The sequence below is a fragment of the Eublepharis macularius genome, chromosome 10 (genome assembly GCF_028583425.1).
Source record: "Eublepharis macularius isolate TG4126 chromosome 10, MPM_Emac_v1.0, whole genome shotgun sequence".
Lineage (NCBI taxonomy): Eukaryota > Metazoa > Chordata > Lepidosauria > Squamata > Eublepharidae > Eublepharis > Eublepharis macularius.
Window position 1 is genome coordinate 88753236 of NC_072799.1, and position 12584 is coordinate 88765819.

General features: G+C 49.4%; 1 protein-coding gene across 13 annotated transcripts in view; it reads right to left on the bottom strand.

Moving 5' to 3' along the window:
• The window catches only part of FIP1L1 (factor interacting with PAPOLA and CPSF1), a 51022-nt gene that overhangs the window by 10371 nt on the left and 28067 nt on the right, over positions 1 to 12584 (bottom strand). The gene's annotated exons all lie outside the window — the stretch shown is intronic.

Below are 12584 nucleotides of genomic sequence, written 5' to 3' on the forward strand. Positions count from 1 at the left end.
CAGGGTTTCTCACCTGTAACTGTTGATCGTCGAGTCTCTTCTGTGCAGACACACATTGGGACTGCGCAGGCGCAGGCCAGCCGCGGAGAAGATTCTTTTAGCTTCTAGAAATGTGACGGGGACGTTCGGGCCCACCGCGCATGCGCGTCGGTGTTCCCGCCAATTTTGAAGTACAAGTACCCGAACGTCCCCGGCATTCCCTCAGTTCACCTGAGCCGCCGGAGAAACAATGGAGTAAACCAAGCACTCACAGCGGGGCAGGCGGGAGGGAATGTGTGTCTGCACAGAAGAGACTCGACGATCAACAGTTACAGGTGAGAAACCCTGTTTATCGTCGTCGTCCTTCTGTGCAGCCCCACATTGGGAGAATAGCTAGCATCTCACCAATGGGGGCGGGTGTGAGTGTCTATGTGAACAAAGAATGCAGAACAGCCGTGCCAACAGCGGATTCACGGCGTGCATTCACGTCTACAGAATAATGTTTCATGAAAGTGTCAGCGGTAGACCACGTTGCAGCTTGGCAGACGTCCTGGAGTGGCACTCCTCGCAGGAAGGCAGCAGAGGCAGCTTGTGCTCGAGTAGAATGAGCAGTAATCAACAACGGGCACCGGACTCCAGCTTGCTGATAACAAAGTTTAATTGCAGACACAATCCAGCGAGAGATGGACTGGGCAGAAGCTGGCGAGCCCTTGCGAGGGCCAGAGTAACACAAGAACAGGGCAGGAGACTTCCTGAAACACTTGGTGCGATGTAAATAAAACAATAAAGCACGTTTCACATCCAATGTGTGTAGAGTACGTTCCTCTGGGGAAGAGGGTGTAGGAAAAAAGGAAGGAAGGACCACCTTTTGACGCAGGTGAAATTTGGAAACCACCTTGGGCAGGAACTGCATACTAGTGTGGAGCATGACCGTACCGGGGAAGAACTGCAGGAAGGGGGGGTCACACCTTAGAGCAGACAACTCCCCAACCCGCCTGGAGGAAGTGACTGCAACCAAGAAGGCCACCTTCTGCGTGAGCAGAGGCAAGGGACAGGTAGACAGGGGCTCAAAAGGGGAGAGCATCAGACGGGAGAGCACCAGGGTCAGGCTCCACTGAGGAATAGGATGGGCCCTAGGAGGAAAGGACTTTAGTAGGCCCTTCAGGAACTGTTTGGACAGCCAATGTGCAAACACAGTCCTCCCATCAATCTGCTCATGGAAGGCAGAGATAGCAGCCATGTGCACCTTAACACTGGAGAACGCCAGGCCTTGGGAGCACAGGTCCAGGAGGTAGTCCAGAATGACAGGCAGCGGGCAAGTGAAAGGGGAAACCCCTTTGGGGGCTAACCACCTAGAGAAACGTGACCACTTCCTCTGGTAGGACAACCTGGTAGACGGTTTTCGGGCATTCAAGATCACGTTAAGCACCCTAGCAGAGAGGCCTAGTCTGGGGCGCAGAGGAGCCAGGCAGTCAGATTTAGCACTGCCACATCGTGATGCCACACCCCGTCCCTGAGTAGCAGGTCCGGGGCGTGTGGAAGCGGGAGACACCGCCCCTGTGACAGGGAGAGTAAAAGGGGGAACCAATCCTGGCGAGGCCACCGAGGGGCAATCAGGATACAATGGGTCCGGAAGGCTCTGATCCTGGACAGGACCTTGTGAAGGAGTGGGAAGGGCGGGAAGGCATAAAAGAGCCCTGGAGACCAGGGTATCTGGAAGGCATCCCCCAGTGAACGATGGCCAATCCCGGCCCGGGAGCAGAACAGGGGAACCTGTGTGTTGTGGGCTGTGGCGAAGAGGTCGATGAGCGGGGTGCCCCACATGCGGAAAACCACATGGAGGTAAGCCCTGTTGAGGGACCACTCGTGTTGGGGCAAAAACACTCTGCTCAGCGCGTCTGCTGCTGTGTTGCTCTCCCCCGCAATATGAACGGCCTTGGGCAGGACGTTGTTGGTAATAGCCCAGTTCCAGAGCGTAGTCGCTTCCCTGCAGAGCTTGAGCGAGACCGTTCCTCCCTGCTTGTTGAGATAGTAACAGGCTGTGGTATTGTCCGACAGGACCTGCACCCTCTTGTTCCGAATGACATCTGCAAAAGAAGCAAGGGAGTAACGGATCGCTCTAAGCTCTAAGAGGTTAATGTGCATGTTTACCTCAAGGGAGGACCAAACACCCTGAGCAGACAGGCGCCCACAACGCCCTCCCCAGCCTAGATTGGAAGCGTCCGTAAAGACGGTGACCTCCGGCAGGAAGGGACCAAAAGGACAACCCTTGGACAAATTCTCAGGGACAGTCCACCACACCAAGGACCGCTGTATCACCCTCGGGATGGAAAACCCACGGTGTTGACTCATAGCGAGAGGGTTGAAAACCCGAACAAACCAGTTTTGCAGAGGCCGCATGTGCAGGCGAGCAAAACACACCACCCCTGTGGAGGAGGCCATGAGGCCCAACAAGGTTTGAATCAGGAGGGCAGTTTGGAACCGGTTATGCACGAAGTGGCGGGCCAGGCAGGACAGCCTGCTCAAGCGGTCCGGGGGTAGATAAGCCCGGCCCAGCAGAGAGTCAAAGTGGACCCCGATGAACCTAATGCTCGTACCTGGGGACAACACAGACTTCCCCAAATTGACCACTAGCCCCAGGCCGTCTAGCACGGACAAGGTGAGGGCGATAGAGGCCCGGAGGGAATCAGAGGAGGGACCCACCAGGAGCCAATCATCCAAATATGGATAGACAAAACAGCCACTAGACCGTAAATGTGCCACCACGGTGGCCATACATTTAGTGAACACCCTGGGCGCCGAGGCCAGGCCAAAGGGCAAGGCTGTGTACTCATAGACAGCGCCTCCACAGGTAAAACGGAGATATTTTCTGTGGCCCTCAAAGATGGAAATGTGGAAGTAGGCGTCTTTGAGATCCAAAATGGCCATCCAGACGCCTGACTCCAAGAGTTCCAATACTCGTGACAGAGTAAGCATCCTAAACTTTTCCACCCTCAAGTAAGTATTAAGGGCCCGAAGGTCCAAAATGGGACGAGACCCCCCATCTTTCTTATCCACAAGAAAGTATCTTGAATAAAATCCCCAAGGGGAAGCAGAGACATCGACCAACCGGACAGCACCTTTGTTAACCAACTCCAAAACATTATTTTGTAACACAACATCACAACAAGAAGCACAACGAGGGGGGTGCGAAAGAGGGGGTGCAGTGGTAAACGATAACTTATAACCACGGGCCACAATAGAGAGGACCCAGCTATCAGTAGTAATGAGTCGCCAATGGGGCAAGAAAGGCCGTAGCCTGTCCAAGAACAAGATATTAACAGTGTCCTTGCAGGCCAACTGGGAAGCGTCCTGGTCTAGTCAAAAGACCGTGGGCTTTTGCGCCGAAGTCGAGGGCTTGGGCGAGGGAGGCTGCTGTCGTCCCTTGGACCGGCCGGAGCGTCTCGAAGAGTGGCGCTGCTGGCCAGAGTAGGAACGGTGGCCATAGGATTGACCGGAGGAGAACCTTCCTTGGCGCTGTTGGAACTGCTGGTAGGGTGACTGATAGGACCGGAACCTGCCGTACCGATATCTCGGACCCGTCTGCGGAACCGAAGGCGCAACCCCGAGGGACTTGGCCGTCTGCTGGTTCTTCTTCATGAGGGAAAGGGACTCATCCGTTTTCTCTGAGAAGAGCTGGGGACCCTCAAACGGGAAATCCTCGACCTTGGCCTTCTTCTCGGGGGGCAGGGCCGTAGATCGAAGCCAGGCGTGCCGACGCAAGAGCACGGAGGATGCCATCGCACGTGCAGCAGAGTCGGCGGCGTCCTTGCCAGCTGTCATCTGTTGCTTTGACAACCGGAAAGCCTCAGCCTGGAGAGCCTTGACCAAGGCACGGCGATCGTCGGGAAGGTCAGAGAGGTAGGAGGATAGTCGCTTCCACAAGAAGAGATTGTAGGAGCCCATTATCACTTGGAAATTGGCGATACGGAACCCCAGGGAAGCCGAAGAATACACCTTCCGACCGATGCCATCTAGCTTTCTGCCCTCCCGATCCGACGGAGCCGAAGAGGAACCGCGTCGGAACCGAGCTTGACCCTCCTCGGCCACGATGGAAGAGGGTTTCGGATGGGTGAAGAGGTAAGGGCAATCCTCCTGCTTGAGCCGATAATATTTCTCGACCTTCTTGGCCGTAGGCGGAACGGAAGCAGGGGTCTGCCAGAGCGCGAGGGCATTGTCGACGAGATCCTCGACAGGGGGGAACGCCACCGAGGCAGGAGAGCCAGAGTACAGCGGCTCCAGCAGCTTGCTCTTGGGCTTTGAGGTGGAAGAGGCGACATCCAGCTCCAGTGCCGCGGCCATCCGGACCAGCTGCTCCGCGAACACTCTGTAGTCGTCATTAGGAGACGACGAACGGAGCTCCCCCACAGCATCATCAGGGGAAGGGTCGGAAGCCGCGTCCGAGGAGTACTCTGATGGAGACGCCAGGCCCTCTTCATCCTCGGAGTCGGAGAAAACCGCCGGGGTCTGCGTCGGAACCGAAGGGCGCTCCGTCGGAACCGAGGTACAAGGCTCGGGAGCCGAAAGATGGCGATGCGGCCGAGCAGCAGGCGGAGCAAGTGGCAGAGTCGACGGCGCCGGAACCGAGGTCAAGGGCGCCGATGGGCCAGGCAGGAAGGGGGCGGACTGCTGGATCCAAGCCACGAAATCTTGCCAGGAGGCCACGTTCCCAAAGCCCGGGACAGGCTGCCAAGGAGGTAGAGCAGCAGGCACTGGAACGGATCGGTGAAACGGCGCCGGAACCGACAAGACTGGCTGCGCCGGAACGGAGGCCTCCGACGGGACCGGAGCAGATGGCAGGGAGCGTTCAAACTCCTGGAACGGTTCCGAAAAACAAGGGAACGATTCATAGTCGTCCGGAACCACCGGAGGAGGCGTACGAGGAGGCGAAGGGGTGTGCAGGAGACTCCTGACGTCCTCAGCAGGAGGGGCCGATCTGGGAGGCGAACCAGCCAACGATGTCGGGGCCGGCGATAAAGCACGGCTCTTGGCTTTCGACTTGGCCTTTGCCTTTTTTGGCGGGGGCTCCGAAGAAGCCGCAGTGGCCAAAGGCTTGGAAGAAGGCTTCGACGAAGCGCGTTTCTTCGCCTTCCGACTGGACGGAACACTCACGGAACCGGAGGTAGTCGAGCCCTCCGGAACGGGCGGCCCCGTCGGATCCGAGGGGAGCGGTTCCGGCGACTTACGCGGAGCCGGCGAGGGAGCGACAGAGCTGGGCTTGCTCCCGGACGATCCAGACGGTTTGGGCGGCAGAAGGTTGGCGTCCCAAAGGAAGGCTCGGAGCCTGGCCTTGCGGTCGTTCCGCGCCTTCGGGGTGAAGGCCATGCAGAACTTACAGCGCTCCACGACGTGCCCCTCGCCCAAACAGATAAGGCACAGGTCATGACCGTCTGAGTGGGTCATTTTAGTGCCACATTGCTGGCATTTTTTAAATAGAGAGGAATGGGACATGGTGGAGGCGTGTCCCAGAAAATGAAGCGATAACTCACAAGCGACGAACAGTCCGAAGACACGAGCGACAGCTAAAGAACCTTTTCGAACGGCGGCGAAAAAGGAACTGAGGGAATGCCGGGGACGTTCGGGTACTTGTACTTCAAAATTGGCGGGAACACCGACGCGCATGCGCGGTGGGCCCGAACGTCCCCGTCACATTTCTAGAAGCTAAAAGAATCTTCTCCGCGGCTGGCCTGCGCCTGCGCAGTCCCAATGTGGGGCTGCACAGAAGGACGACGACGATCTTAAATATTGCTTTGGGAAACTTACTGCTAAATTTTTGTTGATCGAGCTGTCAAAATGACTGAGTTTGAACCAATAAACCTGTATGCAGAGTTCCTCTCATAGGAATGGGCCTTTTACTCCTTCTTCTTGCTCCAACCCATGGCATTCCCAAAATGCTGCTCCTGTGAGTTGTAACTCTCAGGAACAGTGCGGACTGAGGTGTGTGTGTGAGAGAGAGGGAGTTCACTCCCCCCTGCACCAGTGGAAATAACCCTTAGGACAAACCCTCATAAATAACTACCGGAGATGTATCCCTAAAGTCAGATGAACATCTGCATTAGAGATGGGCATGAACTGAAATACGAATTAAAGTTTGTGACGAGCCGGGCCAGTTTGTGGTTTGCAACCCGGTGGCTCATCAGAGCCCATTTCTGACGAACCGCCACGAACTTTAGGCTGGTTTGTTTGGTTCATTTGTTGGTTCGTCACTGCAGACAGTCTGGCACCGATCAATCAGTTTCCTAAGCAACAGGGGATGGACTTCCTGCAGACCTTCTGCTGACCTGGAAGTAGCCTTCCGCTGGCCTGGAAGTGACCTACTGCTGACCCAGAAGTACTGATTTGCTGACCTGGATGTGAAGTTTTCATGAACCAAACGAACCGGTTCACAAACCAGGGCAGGTTCGTGAAAGTTCGTGGTTCATGAAATGCGATGAACCACGAACCGCACGGTTCATTTTTTTACCAGTTCGTGCCCATCTCTAGTCTGCATTAAAACTCTTCCAGAATAAAGAGAACCAAGCAGGAAGCAGCAACTCCTCTTCCTTAAGCATGCACACACACGAGGAGAGATTCTCATGCCTAGAGGGTAGCTCTGAAAAGTTCTTAGTTTAATGTACAAAGAGCATAGCAAAGAATCAAGTTTTCTTGTTTTTCTCATCTAAAGCTACAGCATCTTTATGAAAACTAGACTGTATTGAAATCTGTACAAGATATAGATTAGTTGTATTCTGCCAATTATTAAAAAATTCAAATATCAAAAATCAACATATTGATTTTTCCATTTTAAATTAGCATTTACCATTCCCAGCACCAAAAAACTACAAGTTGATTCAAACATGTATTCTTAGTGACAGAGCATCTGCTTGGCACACAGGAGGTCCTAGGTTAAATTTCAACCATCCCCAGCTAGTTAGTAAGTAATGTGGAATAAAAGCCTGGGGAGCCCCTGCCAGGAAGAGCAGACAATATTAACACTGATAGACCAATGGTCTGTCTCTAGTTAAATAGTTTCATGCGGGCCCCTATATGAAGTCTCTAAAAGTGCCTCCCAACATGGAAAACTGCTGATGTGGAAGCTTTTCAAAAAGTGTGCTATACTTGACAAGGTCTGGATGCATGTTTTGAATCAATCCCGAGAAAGTGATGTTTAAAATGCAGATTTAAAATCCAAGTTAATGTTCTGCTTTCTTTAGGAAACTGTTTTTGGAGAAATTCCTATGGGGGCCAGTTAGAACGTGTTATCTGCATGGATTTCTTGAGACAGAACTGGGGGCAAGGGCCAACTGTCCAACTGTTAGTATTCCATACACAAACCTTCAATAAAAATTTCAGGTGGGGAGCCTACTCCATGTATGTCTCCATCAACATAATTCCAAATGCAGTTGTTCAGAAGAAAGGGTAACATAGCCTGCCCTCTCTCATACTGCACATTGCAACAAGAAACCCAAAGAAAAACATGCAACTTTCCAGCAGATTCACTGAACAAAGCTCCCAGGTTTCAGGGGAAGCCATTCCAGCCTGCTTTTAATGGGAAAAAGGTCGACTATAATATTTTGTCTGTGCACAAATGTGAGAGACCCCCCTGAAATATGCAAGACTGGAAGGACAGTTAAAATGCTTGTGCATATGCATTAAGCAAAACATCTGTTTCCTATTAATAGATTCTGAAGAACATCTGCTTTTTGTTACATGAAGCAAAATTTGAGTTTGCTCATTCACAGACACACGCTCCTCCCATTTTGTTGCAGCTTCAGTCTTGCTCCTTGGTCCCCATAATCACACACCCACTGTACTTTTATTCTTCCCATGAGACAGAGGAAGGGGGAGAGTGACTTAATTGTGTATCAGTCCCAAAGCACCACTATCGTTAAAAACTGAGCTCAAGCCAAAGGCCTGCAATTTTGAAAACAGTGCAAACTCTGAGGGATGAATGGACGACAGGTTGAAAACAATGTGCCCAGTATACGCTTTTTTCCCTTGCAGTAGCTAAAAGATAGGAGCACTCAACTAAAAGTCAAGGGAGACGTGTGCATCTCGCCTCAATTCCTGTTGTGCACAAAAGAAGGACCAGAAAGAGACACAGCCTGCATAGTATCTGCTAAGTTCTCAGGCTAAAGCATTTTCCAGTGACAAATGCACGAAGGAAGTAAATCCCAAATGTGCAGATTGCTAGTTAGGTTGAACGTTAAAGAAAGAAGGGGGGGGGATTTAAAAAGTCAGTTTGTGCCTCAGTGAAAGGAGATGAGAAAGCAGCGCACTTTGTCTTGAGAACACTACTTAATCTACTCTGCTGCCGTAACGTCCCCAGATACAGTCCCCAGACTTCCTTCTCCCTCTGAAGGGATGTTTGTTCAAAGTTCCTGCCTTCTTCTCAGCACTTGAGAATTTATCATGGCTATTTAAGCAGAGTGGAAGACAACAAAATAAAATTAAATTAAAATAACAGTAATAAAGGCAGGGAATTGCTCAGACTGAAGCTCTGAGCAATAATCCATGATTCAGAGATTAAATACATAGCAGCATAGAAAATGGGTTTTGAAACAGACATCAGTGGCCGAGGCAAAGAGAGACTGTGCAGGCTTGCTTTGATTATACATATGTTCAATTATAACTTCAATAGTTACAAGAAAAGCTGACAAACCATCAGAAGGGAAGGTGGCAGCTTCTTTAGAGCTAAAGAGTTTCAACAGAACTTTAAAATGAAATCAGTCCATACTGTTAGACTGGAATTATCTTTGACTGTCTTGATTGCTGCCCATTTACCTCCTCCAGTGTTTCCTATTTACCCTGACTGGGGCTGTGAATTTTGCTAGCGACAGTGAGTTAAATCCAACATACTGATATCAAGATAGTCTTACTGGATCAAACCATACTGTCACTTCCATACGAGTAATTCTGCTTAGCCTCCCTACAGCGATGTGATGCTTCTGTGTCCCATCCAGAGGTTCATTGTGTTTTCTGTGATTTGTTTCAACCTGCTTTGCTGTGATGCTTTGGGAAAGAACATGCAAGGCCAGGCTGGTTACCATGTACATGGGAAGTACAGATTTTCCTGCTTCCCTTCCCAGCAGCACCATTTTCCATTCCCCCGTCCTGTGCTGGCCATTCCCCTCCACACCACCATGAGGCTTTTCTGAGTTGCTTTTTTTAATTGGCAATTGATATATCAATATAATAGCATGCCAATTACACCCACCAGCTGCTAAACTCTGGTTTGGTATTTTAGCTACTGTATGTTTTCCCTCATCTCCCTGGGTCTGCTAGATTTTGCTAAGTGATTAGAGGTTTGGGTTGACTAGTGTGTGTTTTCCCTTCTTCTTTTTTTTCTCCTGGGGTTGCTGAATCACCTGACTTCTGAGTAAGGTAAGTCACCTGACTTGAATTGGGGGCGGGGTTTGCAATTACACAGCTGTATAAATAGGCTCACATGGAAAGGACACATGACACACTCTTGGTAAGGCAAAAGGAGGAGGAAAAGAAGGTATCTCAGGAAAAGGAAGAGCACCAAATACAGGGAGAGGGCAGGTGGAAGAACGTGACCCACAGGAGCAGGAAAACCAGGAGACATTCGGAGCCTTTATTGCTGAGCAAAGAGTTCCAGGTCATCCCCACAGACGCTGGCTCTGTCTGGACTCCTGCAACAAGGACGGCTGCCCAAGGTGCCACAGTGTAAAGAGGAAGTTCCACAGGCCCCTTGGATGAGAGGGCTTGTGCTTGTGCCCCCCACGTTAGGAGACGTGTGGGGGGGGACTGGGGATTCCCTACTGAGAGGGCTAGAGGCTACAGTGCGCCAAGCAGACCTGTCATCTCGAGAGCTACGTTGTCTGCCAGCGCATGCACCCGGGATGTGACAGAAAGGCTGGAAAGACTCATCAGGCCCACAGATTATTACTCCTTTTTGCTCATCCACGTGGGAACAAATGATATGCCTGGTACAGTCCAGCACATACTAAAAGAGACTATGGGGCTCTGGGTAAAAAGCTGAAGGAGCTGGGAGCACATTTCGTCACTTCTTGTTGAGGGCTGTGGCTTAGGAAGAGAGAGCAGAATACTGAAAATAAATAACCGGTTACGCAGATGGTGTCGTCAGGAGAGGTTTGGTTTCCTGGACCATGGACTCTGCTTTCGGGATGAAGCACTTCTGTCGGGAGATGGTTTGTACCCCATGAGGGTAGGAAAAGGTGTGTTTGGCAGGAGCCTCACAAATCTGATGAGGAGGGCTTTAAACTAAATCCTGTGGGGGAGGGAGATAAAAACCCCTAAAACTAGTATGATACCAATTGCTGGTGATAAGAGCACTAATGATGAGCTGGGAGCCAGTGTATGTGCAGAGACTCCAGGCACATAAACCACAGGTTCCAATGTCTCTATACTAATGCGCAGAGTACGGGAAACAAACAAGAGGAACTTGAAGTCTTCTTACAGGAAGGGACCTACAACCTAACAGGCATTACTGAAACTTGGCGGGATAAGACACACAATTGTATTAGGATTAAGGGGTACAGCTTTTTTGAAAAGGTATAGACCAATAAGAAAGAAGGGAGGAAGAGTATAATATCCGGTGTCAAGGAAATATATGAATCTGAACATGGAAGGCCAGTTGAGAGCATCTGGGTAAAAGTAAAAGGAAAAAGAAGTAATAGTGATATTATGGTAGGGATTTGCTACAAACCACCAGGCCAGGCAGAGGACTTGCATGTTATACTCTTAGACCAGATAACAAAAGTTTTAACGAAATGGATCGTAGTCATCATTGAGATTTCAATTACCCTGATAACCGCTGGAAGTCAAACTCTGCTAAAAAAGTAAGGTATAACAAATTCCTGACTTGTCTTGCTGACAACTTCATCTTCCAGAAAGTAGAGAAGGAAACAAGGGGATTTGCTATCTTGGACTTGATTCTCATCAACAGAGAAGAACTTGTTGATGAAGTGAAAGTAGTAGGCATCCTAGGTAGTAGTGACCATGTAATTTTGGAGTTTAAGATCTTGGGTAAGGAAAAAGCTGAACATAGTCATATAGGTTGGGTTTTAGAAAAGCTAATTTTAACAAGCACAAAGTTATGCTGGGGAGAATTCCATGGTCAGAAATACTCAAGAAGGGAATTCAAGATGGGTGGGAGTTTCTTAAAAGCGAGATACTGCCAGCACAATCACAAACAATTCCAACAAGAAGGAAAAATGGGAGGAACTTAAAGAAGCTAGGGTGGCTCCATAAATGGCATTCTAAAAATCAGATAATTTAAAAAGAGACATTTAAGAAATGGAAGGAGGGCTGTATAACCAAGGCTGAATATGAACAAATTGCCAGCGCTTGTAGAGAGCGTGTTAGAAAGGCTAAAGCTCAATATGAGCTTAGGCTAGCGAGAGATGCTAAATACAACAAAAAATGGTTGTTTATGTTCGGAGCAGGAAAAAAATAACAAAGTGAGAAGCCCACTGTGGGGAGGGGAAAGTGAGATTTTAACAGGCGATAAAGAGAGGGCAGAACTACTCAATTCCTACTTTGCCTCAGTCTTCATTTGCAAGAATTGTGCTCATCTTGGTAAAAAAGAGAACACATGAGGAAGGAAACAAATTACAGCCTAGGATAGACATAGCAGTGGTATGTAAACACTTCAAATTAAATCAAGTTCTCACAGCCAGATGATTTGTATCCTAGGGTACTAAAGGAATTTGCTGATTGAACTACAGAGTCTTTGTCTATCATCTTTTGAGAATTCTTGGAGAACAGATGGAAGTGCAAGAAGTTCTGGAGGCAAGCAAATGTTGTCCCCATTTTCGAAAAGGGGAAAAAGGAAGATCCGGGTAACTACTGATTCATCAGCTTGACATCCGTACCTGGAAAGGTTCTAGAACAAATCAGTCAGTCCTCGATTATTTAGAAAAGACAGCTGCGATTCCTAAGAGTTACCAGCAAGGGTTCCTCAAGAACTAGTTATGTCAGACTGACCGTACCTCCTTTCTTGAGAGAGTTACTTCTTTGGTAGATCAGGAGAACGCAGCAGACAGAGCTTATCTTGATTTCAGTAAGGCTTTTGATAAGGATCCACATGATATTCTGGTTGACAAGTTGGTAAAATGCGATTTGGATCCTATTACTGTTAGGTGGATTTGTTACTGGTTGATAGATTGCAGCTAAAGAGTGCATGTAAATGGTTCCTCACCCTCTTGGAGAGGAGTGACAAGCAGAGTGCCCTCAGCGATCTGTCCTGGGCTCTCTGTTGTTCAACATCTGTATAAATTACTTGGATGAAGGAACAGAGGAGATGCTCATTAAATTTGCAGATGATAATAAATTGGGAGGGGTAGGAAATACAGTAGAAGACAGAATCAAGATTTAAAATGATCTTGACAGGCTGGAAAAGTGTTCTACAAGTAACAAAATGAATTTCAACAGGGATAAACGTAAAATTTTGCATTTAGGAAGAGGCTAGATGGTCATCTGACAGCTATGATGATTCTCTGACTTAATATGAATGTACATAGATCAGAAGAGGGAGTGCATGAAAGGCTGAGCTGGTGGTAGGTTCTCATGGCCCTGTCTTAGATGCCTACTTTGGGGTC